The 14,984-nt window shown below is 42.7% G+C and overlaps 1 long non-coding RNA gene across 1 annotated transcript; it reads left to right on the forward strand.

Annotated features, from left to right (window-relative positions):
- Window positions 1-4,740: 4,740 nt before the first annotated feature.
- Window positions 4,741-7,547, forward strand: LOC146441902 (uncharacterized). Its single transcript, XR_014850072.1, has 3 exons — window positions 4,741-4,931; window positions 5,100-5,311; window positions 6,442-7,547. It is a non-coding gene; the product is annotated as an uncharacterized LOC146441902 (long non-coding RNA).
- Window positions 7,548-14,984: the final 7,437 nt, after the last annotated feature.

The raw sequence follows: 14,984 nt of genomic DNA on the forward strand, positions 1-14,984 counted from the left end.
GTCAATATTTTGTCTTACCAGAAAAAAAAAAAAGGCAGCAAAAACTATAACAAACTATCAGGCAGCCCCATCCCTTTATTGATCTTTATACAATGGATTGGTAAAACCTTGCTACTCGTCCATACCTCTCACTCTCTGTCCAATCCCTCAAGACTGGAAGACAAAGTGGTGTCTTGTACCAAAGAATGACACCAGGTTAGACTATGCCGTGCATGTAAGGATTTCCTTTCACCAGTTCTCATTTTGCCATATATCAGTATTTTGTTAAATGTCCTCTTACCCTTTGCCATGGAACAAGGTGAATACAAACCTCCTGGTCGTCTTCTTTGGGACTTTTTATTATTTCATAAGACTTTGTCATGTGTCCCCCTGTTTCTGTCTCCCACAAGGTGATCTGTTCTGGGACAACAGGCTGCTCCACCAGTGTTGCTGACGCAGCCATTGCCAGAGGGCACCAGAAGTCTTCTGTCATAATTCCTTTGTGCAAGATTTGCAGCCAGGGTCACAGACCCATAAGGCAGGCTTGGCTTAAGGCAACTGGGGCCTGAACCTACCACAGTGTGCCTTCTCCCAGCCCTCCCAGTCTGGCTCACACCCTTCCCCCTTTCTCATCCCCCTCTCTCAGCTCCCCATGGACCCCTTCTTCCCCAGACAGATGATCCCTTCCTGTCGCCTCCCTGGGATGGACTTCTTCATTTTTCCTTAGCCAGCTCCCCTGGACAGACTCTTGGTTTCTCACTGACTTGTGCTGTTGAGGTTTCTTGGCCTGGGTCCCAGGATTCCTGCCTTAATCCATCGCTTCAAAGAGATTTGGATAAATCTGGATAAGCTTCCAAGCCTCTGGATGCTTATTCAAAGTGCAAGGATGGGGGAAAGGGGGAGCATCCCTGAAGGAAGCCAGAGACCATCTATGTACAGTCAAACAACTTTTTTTCTGAATCAAAGTTACCTCCCCAAATCCCTCAGCACCTGTGTGTCAAAATCTGCATTTACATTAGTGAAAAAAACAAACCCTGGCCTCTGCATCCTGAAGAAAAATGCCTGGGCATTTAGACATACAGATGGGCCAGCATCTCATCAGGGTGTCTGTTGCAGCATTAAAAACTGGGATTCCTTCTTTCAGGAGAGCTTGGGCATGTTTACATACCACTGGGTATTTTAGGGGTGACTCACTGCAGAAGTCCCATTTGAAAACAGGAAAGAACAGAGTTTTGAAATAAAGTGCATTGAAAAGGTATGAGCACAGCAACAGATCACCAAAAAATGTGGGGCTGGATTCTCCAGTGTGCAGGAATCCTGCTGGGCTTCAGGATGGGGGGGATGGTCCTGACTGAGCACAGGAGAAAGGGTGAAGCAGTTGTAAGAGCTGGGCCCAGAAGGAAATCTCTTCTATCCATCCTCCTCCTCACTTCTGATGTTATGGGTGGACTGAGAAAGTGCCATTTGGAGCTATTTCTGCACATGTTTTGCATGGCTGTGGCCCTGGTTTGGAGTTGCTGGCACCTGCCATGAAGTAAGGCATGTTCACCAAATTAGAATCAGATTTTAGCTCCTCTGGAATCAAAACCAGCATTTGCTCGAACCACAATTGCTCTAGTCCTTCCCAGTAGCCTCTCAGCATTCAAGATACATTCATTCATAGTTTAGTTTCCTTCTCCAAACATGTTCATTTTGGGAAAACTGATCTTTATTTTCCATCTAAATGAAGCCCAGTTGTGTCATGTCCACCAAAAGAACAATCTGGCTTAAAGCAGCTTTAAGGAAACCACTATCTGATGTCAGTAAATCTCTGTCTATGCTACAACTGCTTTAAGTCAGGAAGCAGTGGGTGTGCTCAAAACAACACATAAAGATAAAAGATTTCCAGTGCCAGGAACGTGGATGTATTTTGGAAGAAAACACAGGGGGCATTCTGTTCAGGAAGAGATGAAAACATGCATCAGGCTGTGGAGCCTGCCAGTGCAGCAGCTCACACACACTGGCTCTCCAGGGAAGCCACGTCTTCAGATGGAAAGAAGGAGGCACTGGAAGGTCCTGTCCTTGGCACACACACACAGAGGGAATGGCTGCCGCTTCAGTCACTTCTTTGTCTTGCAGCGGAGCAGTACATGTTCCTCTGTCCTCTAGTAGTTGAAGGAATGTATCAGAAGACAGACCCCAGCGCCTTCTCTTTTGCAGGGATGGATGTTGAACAGTTCCTGGAGGTGGGAGAGGACTTGGCCACCCGGCCATGTTGCACTCCTGGGCTCCCATGGTGATCTACCCTCATCCTCTGCTGAGCAGAAAGGGTGTTGCCACAACCAAACCCTTACACGTTGGTCACACTTTGACCCTGTAACAACCCTAGAAAAGCCATTACAACAGTGATGCTGGAATAATTCCATCAAGGCCAAGGATATTTCTGTCCCTTGCCCAGCATGTGTAAGTTGGAAGGGAAGAGAGGTCATTGCTCGCTGTTAAATGTGTACCTGGTTATCAACCTACATCTACATCTTATTGCTAGTTTTCCATTTATTTGCAATGCAGAAAAAAAATTAAAACATGCACCAAAAAAAAAATTAAACAAGACCAAAATAATAAAAATAAAAATAATAATAATAAACCAAAAACACACACAAAAACCCAAAACCAACCAACCAAACAAAAAACCCCAAAACAAAAACAAAACGAAAAAAACCCAACCAAACCCAAACAAATAAAAGAAGTATAGATCCCCTGGAGCAGTCTTCTTTTCCAGGAGATATCACAGGGTACCACAATTACAGGAAAGAGAATCAGTCCTCTCACTGGTTCCTTGATTAAAAGCCATAACATTTTTCAAGCCATGATTATATGCAGGGCAGCAAGTAACCAGTTTAGAGGGCAGTTTGACTGAGAATGGTAGGCACATCACCTGTATCTTTCACTATCCATGCTACTTACCCAGTTTCTTTCATCCCAGAGTATCCCAAAGCTAGTCCTATAATAAAGTGCTAGCAACTTGAGTTCTACACTCCATGTATTTTGTCTGCCATTAGCCTTCCCCAGACAACTTTTGTTGTTCTTCATAGTTTTTTGGGAGGGAAGCAGAAGGCACATGGAGAGCTGCAGCTCTCCTGTCACCCCTTGCCAGAAGGGAAAAGGCAATGGCAGAGAGCCACAACAAAGGGCATTGTTTTATCTTGGAGAGTCTGTGTCCCACGCTGTGTCACTGAAAGGTTGTGTGGTGTTAGCAGGGCTCTGGCGGCAGAGTGGGAGAGATTACATCTTCTCTTGCTCTGGGGATATGGATGTCCCAGCAACATTCCCTAAAGGTTGTGTCACCTTTAGGACACAACCATGATTATGCACAGACTCTGTCTTTCAAAAATTGGATGGAAATGCTGGTGCTTGTCAGAAACCGCTGGAAATCCTGTTCACAGTAAATATATATTTTTAAAGAATTAATTATCAGAATAACAGTGTTTATGTATGATCTTTGTATATACTTGTCTCTAACAGAGGTTATAAAGGTGCTGGGCAAGAGCCCTCTGTGCTTACTCTCTCCCACTCCATGTACAGATACGCCTGTGAAACCAATTGCATAAAACCATAATGGATGCAAACAGTCTGGTCCCAGAGCATCACACTGTACCCAGCACCTCTGGGGGAAAACTGAAAAGCATAATGGCCTTTCTGGGCACAGCACCTGCTCTCTGGCTTCCCCAAAGTTATCCATTCCTTGCTGCTACTCAATTGCCTTTCCAAAGCCAGAGAAAATAAATTATGCATTTAGGGACACTTATGCAGCCTAAACAATCCAGCATAATTCTAGTGAGCCCAGCCATGATAGTGACTGTAGTGACTGCTGCCAGGTGTCCAGACAGAGTAATTACCAAGCACACGAGAGCAGAGCTCATGGAAGCAATGGCGAGCAGCATGTTAAGACACAGAAGTTAGCCTGACTAAGCCTGGCTCTTCCCTAAGAGGGAGAGCAAAGCGCTGTCCCCTGGAGCCTTCTAATGCCAAAGCTTACAATAATAATGAAATCTCCACGGGCCCAAATGAGCCTCCCACACACATCTCGGGTAGGAGCTTACCACACAAGGAGTCCTGCTGAAATTAATGTGCTGTGTGTGGATTACAAGACACTATTTGGAATGACTGAGGGTGACCTCGCAGACATTTTCCCATTGTTGCTCCCATTGTCCATTCAGTATACCTGGCTTGTAGTTTAACTGTGTCTTGTCATGAAGGAAATGAAACACAGGGAGGAAGAGAGAGGGAAATAAATTTATATGGAGAAGCATATGGCTGAAGTAGAAGACTTGGTGTGCAGCCCTGGCCCTCCATTGACTCTTTCTGTTATCTGGATGCAGTTATCCCATCTCGGTTCTGCCATCCATCTGCCAAGCAGAGCCTGTCACTCGGGTACCTTGTGTGATTTCATGTCACAATGGTGACACGGAGCTGGAGAGGATCACCCAGGATCCCACTGCCCATGCATGGCTCCGTGCGGGTACAGTCCCTGAAAGGGGCGATGTGCCTCTAGCTGCGAAGGAGGCAACAGCAGTGGCCTTTTCCTGTTTGCTTTATTCCCAGGGGTTATTTCTGGGCTGGAGGGAGGCTGCACCGTGATGTCAGTGTGTAAACAGGGAGGTGAGTGTCGTCAGGGCTCGGGGGGTGGAGATGAAGGCACGTCTGGCTCCCCGGAGGGGGGAGCAGGAAAAAAAAATCAGCTCAGATAAAGAAACGTAAGGGAAATGGCAGTGGAGCCACAGAGGAGGCGGCGGAGGGGAGGAAAGGCTGCCGTCCCCATGCAAATCGTTTGGGAAAACAGTGCACCGCCCTCCGTTAATTCCCCTGATTAAAACGGCATTAGTTTGTAGGTGTCAGGGACAGGCAGCTGTTTTCAAGGAAGCCCTGGCTCCAGCAGGTCCTTCCTCGCCGGGCAGCCGCGGCTCTATCTGGAGGTAAATGTCAGCGAGGCGCGGAGCTCGCCGGCGCTTGTCCTCCTCCTGACAGGCCCTGGCCAATGTCCTGCTGCTGAGGGTCGTGGTAATTTACGTCCCTTCTGTGTACATTAACTTATCTGCAGCAGAGCTGGCGGGGCTCTTTCAGCCAGGCTGTCTCCTCCGCAGGCTGGGAGACTTTTCCTGCCTGTGGGACCCGAAGCGGGACGGGCTGCTCGCCCCTGCCAAGTTCCTGCCGCGGACCAACAACAACAAAAGCGCCGTGGAGCCGCCGGCGCTCGCCCAGACCCTCCGGCATCGCCCCACCGACAGCGGGGACACTCGTGTGGGGACACGGGGACAGGGGAGCCGGGCGGCCGCCGAAAACCAGGCACTTGGCCGTAAGCCCCCCCGCCCCGACTGTCCTCCCTGGTTGTATTCTGCTGTTGCTGCAACAACTGAAATGGTTATTTATTATTTGCAGCTCCCCCGGGGCTCCTTTCCCACCCCTCCTCCCCTGCCCCGTGGAAGTAAGCAAACAGCCTTCTCATGCAGGAGGCAGATGCTTCCCACTGGGCTGCAAATTTTGGTGGCCTGGCTGGGGTGACTATACCCTTATGCTTTACCCAGGAGAGATGTTAACACACGGGTACACTGTCATCAGTGGCAAGCTCACTCTCTGCCTGAGTGCCAGGCATGGAGGCACAATCTCAGTTTTCCTCTGGGCATCACCTTTTCCCACTCAGCAGGGTCTTCCCTCATATCCATGTAATTAGTTTCTCTCTCATCCCAATGTGCACAACTGAATGCATTTTATCAACCTGCAACTCTAAGGAGGTGTCCCTGATTTGGAATTTCTGGGGGCCATTGCATGTGGACTCACTTTTTGTTTGATTGTGAATCACTGAAGCCTTATTGGAAACCAGAAGGGATGAAGTAAACTCTGCTTGTCTTTGACTAGGTTAGGCAAGGTCGTCCATAACCATTACAGAACTCACAAAAATATTGAGAGCAGAAAGCCGCAGTGGCGAAGACCACATTGTCCAGCAGCCTGAACCCACACCAGTTCAGCCAGAAAGAGTTATCTGCCAAATGAATTACTAGTAGCAAAGAGGGGGAAAAGAGTTGATATTTTTAACAATATCAGAAAATGTGCAGTCTTTCAAAATCTCTGGAATGACCCCCATCAGATGGCATGCTTTACAAGATGCAAAGGGCCACTGCTGTATCAGGTTGTATCAGAAAGCCACCTACAAACTTTCAATGTGCCACAGTAAGGTGAACAACCACAAATTGCCTTTCTTCTTCACAGGGATTGAAAATTGTGTCTAATTAGATGCTATTGGCTTTGATCGTCCATCCATGTGCTTTACATATACATCTCAGCCTAGTGATGCCTGGTGTAGCTGGTAGGTACAATAATAACTGTGAGGATGATGAGTGATTGTGTTACTTTCCCAAAACTCTTGGTGAGGATTAAGCTGCTCCAAATAATACAATAATTTTTAAAAAAATTTTTTTTAGAAATCAGGATCATGGTTACAGGCTGTATATCCCTGTTCTAGTTCTCCTCAGAAGCTGCAGGACACCCTCTGCCAAGGGTGAAGTTGAGACAAGATGAACAATCTCGAATCAAGAAACAGGACCCACAACAGTAACCATGAAATACAAGACCTGTATTTACTGCTGAACAGTCAAATACCATGGATCTAAGACCCTTGTTGGGAGACATTGAAAAGATGGCTTATGGCTTAGCTGGTGGCTAAGAATCCACTGAATTTTTAGATGTATCTATAGCCCAAATTTAGGCACTTACAGCGTCCATATGAGGCATGTAGAGCATTAAACTTTTCAGTTCTGGAGCTACCTCATCCAGTTAGGAAAAAGAGCAAGGAGAGGACTTGATTTAAGATTTAGTATTTTGTAATTTTGTTAAGAAAACTCTGCATATTTAGATCTTAAGCCATGTTTTAAAAGGGAATGTCCTATGTTCATCTAAAAGATGAGGGCCATTTTCTGAAGACAGTCCTTTTCTGGAAAGCTTTAGGGCAGTGGCAACAGCAGTAGAACCATGTTTGGAGTTATCACTCTGGATATTTAGGCATTTTATTGTTGAGTATTTCTTGCATCAAGCACTGGACCCTGGTTCTGCTTCCTTAGGCCAGCTCCGTATCCATTGGGCAGGTACCCATTTTTTTTCTCCTCACATCTATACTGTGAAAATAGCTAAATTTTTCTTGTAATTTAGGTCCCTTCCTGGTTATAAAAGCACAAATTATCAAAGTATTCACTAACAGATCTTTTATCACTTATCAAATGGAAGTTTCTCATGTTTCCATTTCTCCAGATACAGTGTTTTTTCTCATGATGATATTTTTCTCCCACATCCCATCAAGATTTGGTCTCAATGTTGCTGGAGTGAACAAGTAACTCAGTCATTTGCATAGACAGTGAAGAATTCCTTTGGATATTACAAAAAAATATGCATTACCCCTCAGATTTCAAATTGGTAATAAATACTGTAAGTATAGATGAATAAATTAGGATGGAGTCCATACATCTCTATCTTGTCATTTGCAATGTATGGTAGCACCTGCCCTAGGCACTCAGCTTTCAGATAGGTGTACTGTCCTGGAATTCCCCTGGGGAAAAAAAAAAAAAAGAAAAAAACCGAAGACTAGATTGCAACAGGAAGAACTCTATTAATGAGAGCTACTTTGTGTTTAGTGAAGATCCTAAGGTTTGATGTGATATTTGTGAAGTTCACTGCGATAAAGACTGTGCTGTTTGCCTCATTTTGACTGAAAGCTCACTGATCTCTTAAAAATTCAGGCTTTGCTTGCAGACTTTTTAAAAAAAAATATGGCTCAGTCAACACAATGAGGTAAAACCTCCACAGGATTTTCTACATTTTGTTCTAAAGGTGATAACACAAGAGATTAGGTTTTTCTATGGAAAAGCTGACAGTTTTTTTCCATGTGTAGGACTCTCATTGTCAGAGTTTTCTGATGAGACAACACAAACACTTGAATCATGAAGCACATCCCTTCCTTCAAACACTTCCAAGTCATCGTTTGCCTGTGTGCATTACTGTGTTTAAATCTGGCTTTATGAGTTTTACAGATGGACAGGAACAGGGGTTGGAGGATGATGGAGACATAGAGCCAGAACAGAAATAGAAGGAAATGACCAGTTTGGAGTCCAAGCTGACATGGATACGTGTTTCTCTCTGGGAACCACTAGAACACATCAAACAACAGATTTAATCATGTACAACGGAGTGTGAGCAAGTGTCTCTTGAGTGCTTCTCTCCTGAAACTCCAGGAAAGATGTCAAAATAGCTCTTTTTCTTTTCTCACTGAGCATCACACAGTCCTTCTGCCAGTCTTTCTCAAGACAAAAAATCACTGCCAAGCCAGAGGCACAATGTTATGCATAGGACATAATTTTACAGCCACTTGATGCAAATAATTTTTGTTAAGAATGAGCAACGGGAAAGAGCTAGCAATCTCGCCTGTTTGACATAGATGTTTCCAGGTATTTAGATGTTTCAATGAGGTTTAGAAGCAGAGCAACTAGGGTAAATTAGAAACATATAGAAATCTATAGGTCTAGATATCTTAGTGTTCAAGACAGGGTGAGTATAAACGTTACTGCAAATATGCAGTACCAATGGTGTTTATTCTTCCAGTTAAATCAAAACTCTTGTTAGATTCTGGTTTTAGTTCTTACAGCTGTGCCTCCCAGAAGCATGTTATTTTATGACAATCTCAAGTTTTCCATCTTCATGTTTGCAATGGAAATCTTGAAAATATGTTCCTGTGGGCTGCTGCATCAGGATGCAGGAGAACAGGCCCATTCTAACAATACTTAAAAATATCCCGTTGCTTAAGGGAACCTCACAATCTGATGTTAGCAATATCATGATGCTTACCAGCACTTTCTGTTAAATCATGAGTCTCCATGAAAGTTCATCTCCTGCTTACAGGCAGCAGCAAGGGAATAAACTGAGCAACCCACACTTCTCATCCAGTCTATGATGCTGGGAGTCATGAATATCCCTTGATCAAGTCACACACAGGATGAAATACAAGAGCACTGATTCTTACCCTTTGATTCCTTGTTTTCATTTTGCTATAAAAGACCATTATCTTGGTCGAGCAAGAGTGGGAGTTCTTCCATTGGCACACACAGAGCAGAGATCTCTTTGGCTCTGACAGGGTCCTGTAAGCTTTTCCCACCCGTCAGTCTTGACCCAGATGTATTTGCACAGACCTGTTGATTTTGCACACAGTACCAGTTGAAATTCGAAACTTTCCAAAAATCATACAAAGAGAAGAACATTTCTGTCTGTAGTACTTTTATGGCAAGTTTCACAAACCCTTCCAATAGTGTTTGTAGTTGAAACATTGGCAGCTGGTTTTTTGTCGTTTTCTTTTCTCTCTCTCTCCTTCTTCTAGTGACATTCCCAAGCTGTGTTCTAATCTGGTGGGCACTGGGAAAATGAAACAAAAAATATTGGAAGGGCTTCTGGTAAACTTGAATCTTTCTGAGTCAAGGATGTGTGCTGTGAAGCAGTCAGAAATCCAAGAGCTCTCTCCCAGTGCATGCACTTTGCCATCGAGTGGGCTATGTCATTTCTTTGAAGCAGGCTCTATTTTGATGGGCAAGACACCAGAGGATGACGTAAACCTCTAAGGATGATTACTTGGGTCCTGTGTCCGGCTTAGTCTCAAAAAAACCGCCTTGAAAAAATCTTTGGAGCTGCTGTTCTTTTGTCTGTCAGCAATGAAAACAAGGGAGATGTTACTGGTCACAGAGCAACTGAATCAAATGACAGGCACTGTGCTAGGAAAAATTTCCCTTTGATGTTTGCTTGTCCTCAGTGCAGTTAGTCCTCCATTTTTTCCGTGGAGGTCTTCAGATAGAGGTGCCAGCTTGACAAATGTTATGCCAGATTTTCACCACATCGTGTGCAGTTTGTCTTGATCTGGCACAGTGAGTTCAATGCTCTCCCCTAGGTGCTGGTGGTCCTCAGGGCTGTCACCCACACAGGGCTGGCTGGCCAGGCCTCTGGCTGGGCTTTGTAGCTGCTATTCACACATTTGGGAATGACAATGAGGCCATGTGCTTTCCCTCAGCATCTGGGGCAGCTTGATCCATGTAGGCACAGAAGCCAGTGAGGATCTGCAGTAACTCTCTGCACAAACCCCATTGCAATGGTCTGAAGATTTTGACAATCACTTAATGAACCTTTTGGTGCCATTGTCCTTTTGATAATGAAAAAAAGAAAAGTTGAGAAATTGAAACATTTCTGAGATTCGTCATGTGTCATAAACCTCTAATCTTAATCTCTGTCTTTTCAACCAATAAGCCTTGATTCCTCATATTAACCTCCTACGCCTGCCCACCATTCCTGTTCCCAGAACAAAGCCCCCAAATTCCCATCAGTCTTGTGGCAGAGTACCAAGATCAAAGTAATAATCTGAGAATTTTTCCACTTTCCCAAAATTTTTCAGTGTGACAATAGCTGTACATAACAAAACAAAGTCATACTCATGCTAAAATGCTGGCATTAAGGTTTATTATCCTACTTTATTCTGTACACACTCCTATATGACATTTGTCATGGGAGTATCTGAGCCTCTTGTAGTGATGCATTAGTAAATGTTTCCCTCTTCCAGCAGCAGAAAGTGTTCAGGGGAAAGTAATATAGGAATAGACACACAGACAGATGCAATACAGAACGTGTCACTGGTCCAACAGCATAGAGCAGTAAGATCAGCTTTTGGAGAGATCATTTAATTCCCTGGCACTGGTCAAGACCTACAAAGTCCCTGCTTTCTGTACAGTTTTCCCTTTCTTATCAAGGGTCCTGCTATAGGACCTTTGACCACAAATTTTGTCCCAGAGCTTAAATGTAAGCCATTTTAGGCTCCCCACTCAGGCCAAGAGGACATAGAGATAGTTAATAAAACCATAAACTTGATTCAAATCTTGATGGGACACCCTTCAAAGGAGTAGAGGACAAATATGACAAATCTGGAGTAGCCTCAGCTGTTGAGAAAACGCAGGACCAATTTCTGCACACGTTGATTCACTGAGGACTTTCTGCAATGCTGTAGCCTGTCCAGGAAGTGGCACAGGCATGAATTACTGGAGCCAGACCAATGACAGTCAGAGTGGGAGAAAATATCTTGACCAACTCCAGACAGAGCTGATTATTACTCTTGCCAAACCTCTTCAATAACCCTCTATATATGAATAGAAAAGCAAGTAAAATACACAGCACATCACTGAGGATAGCTGTAAGGAGCATCACCTGCCATAGAGAGAAAATCAGAAATGTTAAGGCACAGCAGGACCTCCAAGGAATAACAAGTAAAAATGAGGCATTATTTTGCAAGTATATTGATCCAAGTTGGTTCTTTTTTATTTTGGTCTTCACTAAATAAAATCAACTGTGAGCAAATGCTGAATGTGGCATAAAACTTATTGTTCAAAAGTTTTTGTATACCGTTAGTCAGGGGTAAAATAGAAAATGCCAGATTATTACCTGTTATGGATTTAGGTATTGTCGAATGTGTTTCACTTGATGAAATTCACTACAAAAAATTTGGACTCAATATCAGTGATCCAAAAGCTCCAAATAAATTGGAGAAGATGTAAAATACCAGAAAAGAGCAAACATAGTACTTTTTTGTTGTTTTTTAATAAGAAGTCCATGAACCATGGCCTGTCATATTTATATTTCCAGACAAATAATAGAGTGTAATACCGTACATATATAGTACAGTATAGCCATATATATAGATCAGATGACAATCAAACTACTTGGGAGATAATAGCTGCACAGGAGCATGGTTTTGTCAAACAAAAACTAGCTCTCTTAAGCCTAACTCAATTTGCCTCTCTAGCAGGATATGTGTCTTTGTGAGCTGATGTCACATCTCTGGATGCTAGGAACGCTTTTGATGCTGTCTCATGTGACAGTTTCCTAAGGAAATTATAAGAAAACATGAGCTCAAACTGTTGTAAGGCAGGTCCTCAGCCACTTGGAAAACTTTACTTAGCTAGTAGCTGGAAACAGGTCATTGGCAGACTGCAAAGTTTCTTTGTAGTTCCACAGGGGTTCCATCTTGGGTCAACATTTTTATTAAAAACTTGGAAAATATCAGAAAGGATTTCTCACTTCTTGGAAGAAGCTGGAAATATTTGGGAGGTTAGATTAGAATTCAAAAGATCTTTACACACTGAAGAAACAGTGTTTAAAATAAAACTATCAGTAAGGACTAGAGTAAAGTACTACAGCTAGAAAGACATTTTCAGCCAAAATACAAGTGCAGGGAAGACCTGAACAGGCAACAGTTCTTCCAAAAATGAACTAGAGAATGTGGGGGACCACATATTAAGGGTGAGTCAATTTTATGACATGAGTGTAAAAAACTCATCTAAATGATGGGGATTTTTAAAAGGGAATATTTTATTTAAAACTAAAAGAAATCCCTCCACTCTGCTCAGCATCTAGAAGGCATCTATAAAGAACTGTGCCCATATTGAACAGACATTTCATAAAATATTTGGACAGACTGGGAAAAGTCATGAATAATCAGAGGTTTAGACAACATGACTTATAGAGAAAGAATGACAAAAAGATGGGCTTGTTTATTCCAGAGGGAAGATGTGATAATACATTTCAAATATATAAAATGCAGCTGCAAAGAAAGAGTAAAAATGAAAGTCCCTTCTGTCCATTAGATAGATAAAATGAGAAAATGTGAACTGAAATTGCAATGTGGGATATTTTTCAAGGATAAAATGAAAATTTTCAAATGGCAAGGGCAGTAAAACACTGGCACAGAAAGCTAAAACTACAGTGGCCTAGTGATGGTCAAGAATTTTGTGTGTTCCTCTCTTGTACTCCAATCACAAGCCTGGTATCTTCTTTCGGTTCAGTGGTGCCTAAGTTTCTGAAAACAATGAGGAACAGAAGAGCACCCTAAGTCCATGGGAGTGACTGACCAACGTTGGTTCATGCCTCCCACCAAGAGGAACACATCTCAAAAAAAGCCATTCTCTTCATAATAACTTTCTTCTATCAGTATCTTCTGGATCATGACAGGCATTAGCTTTTAGCCAATAGTTCTAATCTATGTATTGCTCTCATCCAGATAAAGTCACCTTGGTCACATTAACCAAACAGTAGGGCTGTACAAAAAGAAGGTGGATCAGAACTATCTGCGTATTCCAAGAGTGCACATATATGAATGTCATATCATATGAATGGCAGGAAGAGACTGAATAGCAGAAGAGAGAAAATTGATCCTTGGGGGACTTGGTAAGTGCTGCTGTCTTCCAACAGCAGAAACATAGCTTTCTACATCTAGCCGTCATTGGCATCCCTTCAAGAGGGACGTGGCCATTTATTACATTACCCTGTCCCCCTGTTAACAGTCAGAAGTGAAACAGGAGTATCTTCAGGTCAAGAGTTTAAAATGTTGAAGAAAGATCCAGGAGGATGAAAATGGATGGCTGTTTTCTATCGATTGACAAGGACAGATCGTCCATCAATGCCACTAAAGTGGCTTCACTTCAGTCTCCTGGCCTCAATCCAAATTGTGCCATCTCTCACACTTATTAAAATCCCTACTGGATGTAAATGTACAGACTGTATTTCATCTTCCTATCAGATAGTGACCTTAACAAAAGGACATCTATTCTGATATATAGTATTCCTATAGTCAATATATGCTCTGTACTTTTTTCTCCCCATTGGATGGTTAGTTTTTTTATAGAGAGTAGATGTGCTAACATAGCTTATATCAGAACCAACATATCTCACAGTTCTAGAGTGAAATTGAATTATCCTTTTGGAAACAAAGATGAACTCAATTATCCAATAAGTGAATGCCAACACTCAAATCTTACTAAGCACTCCTAGGTAATTCCTTAAAAAAAGAGAGATCCATTATGCCCTAACCTGCACTTTGTCACCAGTGTTGTTCCACTGTCGAGGTAAAGAACTGAGGAATGTCCGCAGACTTGTTATGACATTAATCATATTAAACAAGTTATGTGAACAACAACTGCAATTAAACTGTAGCAATCAAAGTCATAGGAAGCATTTAGATTTTGGAAGACCATAAAGTGGTATGTTTTACTTAGAAATAACAAAAGTTGTGTCAAGTTGTAAGACAGGAGCTATATACATACCCTTCCTGAAAACTACCCCTATCTTGGGCAGAATTTATCTGCATCTCCAGTGAAGAGTCAGAGAGTTCAACAAGGAACTAAAATCTTGACCCTGGTACATAGTGGTATAACCTCTTCAGACTCTAATGAAGTATAAACAATCCAAACTTATCTCCTAGCATCCACTTCTCATATGGCTACCAGAAAAATGCCCAGCAAATAGCTAAGGTAAATAAATTTTAGGCTCTTTGTATAAAACTATAATGCCTCCCAAACTGCTGTTTCACCACTGGCAATACTGATGGCTGACATGAATCACTCATTGCAGACACATCTGCACTGAGGAAATAAGATTTTTTTTCCCCATAGTGTTTCACACTTCTATGTGAGAACTCTGAATGGTGAAGTCAAGATTCCTGTCCTAATCTGGGGTTGCTTAGGAGCTCCAGAGAGCTCAGGTTTGTATTTAGGGCAAATCAGAAAATGATACTATGCCACCCCACCCAGACCCTGGTGACAACCGAATGCTCCCAGACTTTTAAAGCATTCAGCCCTTGGGCATAACAAAAGAATATTTTGAATGTAAACCTTCTGTAACTGTACACAGCAAAACCATTGTCAGAATACTAGACCTCTATCTTCCAGTCATAAAGGTGATCACCAAGTATGACTGAAAAGTGCTTCACATATTCTACTTTGCAACACACTTTTCAGGGATAACACTATGAGAACCAACTTGTTCATGTACTGCTTTGGGCAACAGATGAGATCCTTACAAACAGGAATGCATAATGTGTATATGGCGACACTTAGACATGCCTCCTTGCAAGGCATCTGTAAAAGGAAAGAAACTTTAGAAACATTCAGATTCATTAACTTCAC

This window comes from Lichenostomus cassidix, chromosome 2 (assembly GCF_008360975.1).
Source record: "Lichenostomus cassidix isolate B80296 chromosome 2, HeHo_3.0, whole genome shotgun sequence".
Classification (NCBI taxonomy): Eukaryota; Metazoa; Chordata; class Aves; order Passeriformes; family Meliphagidae; genus Lichenostomus; species Lichenostomus cassidix.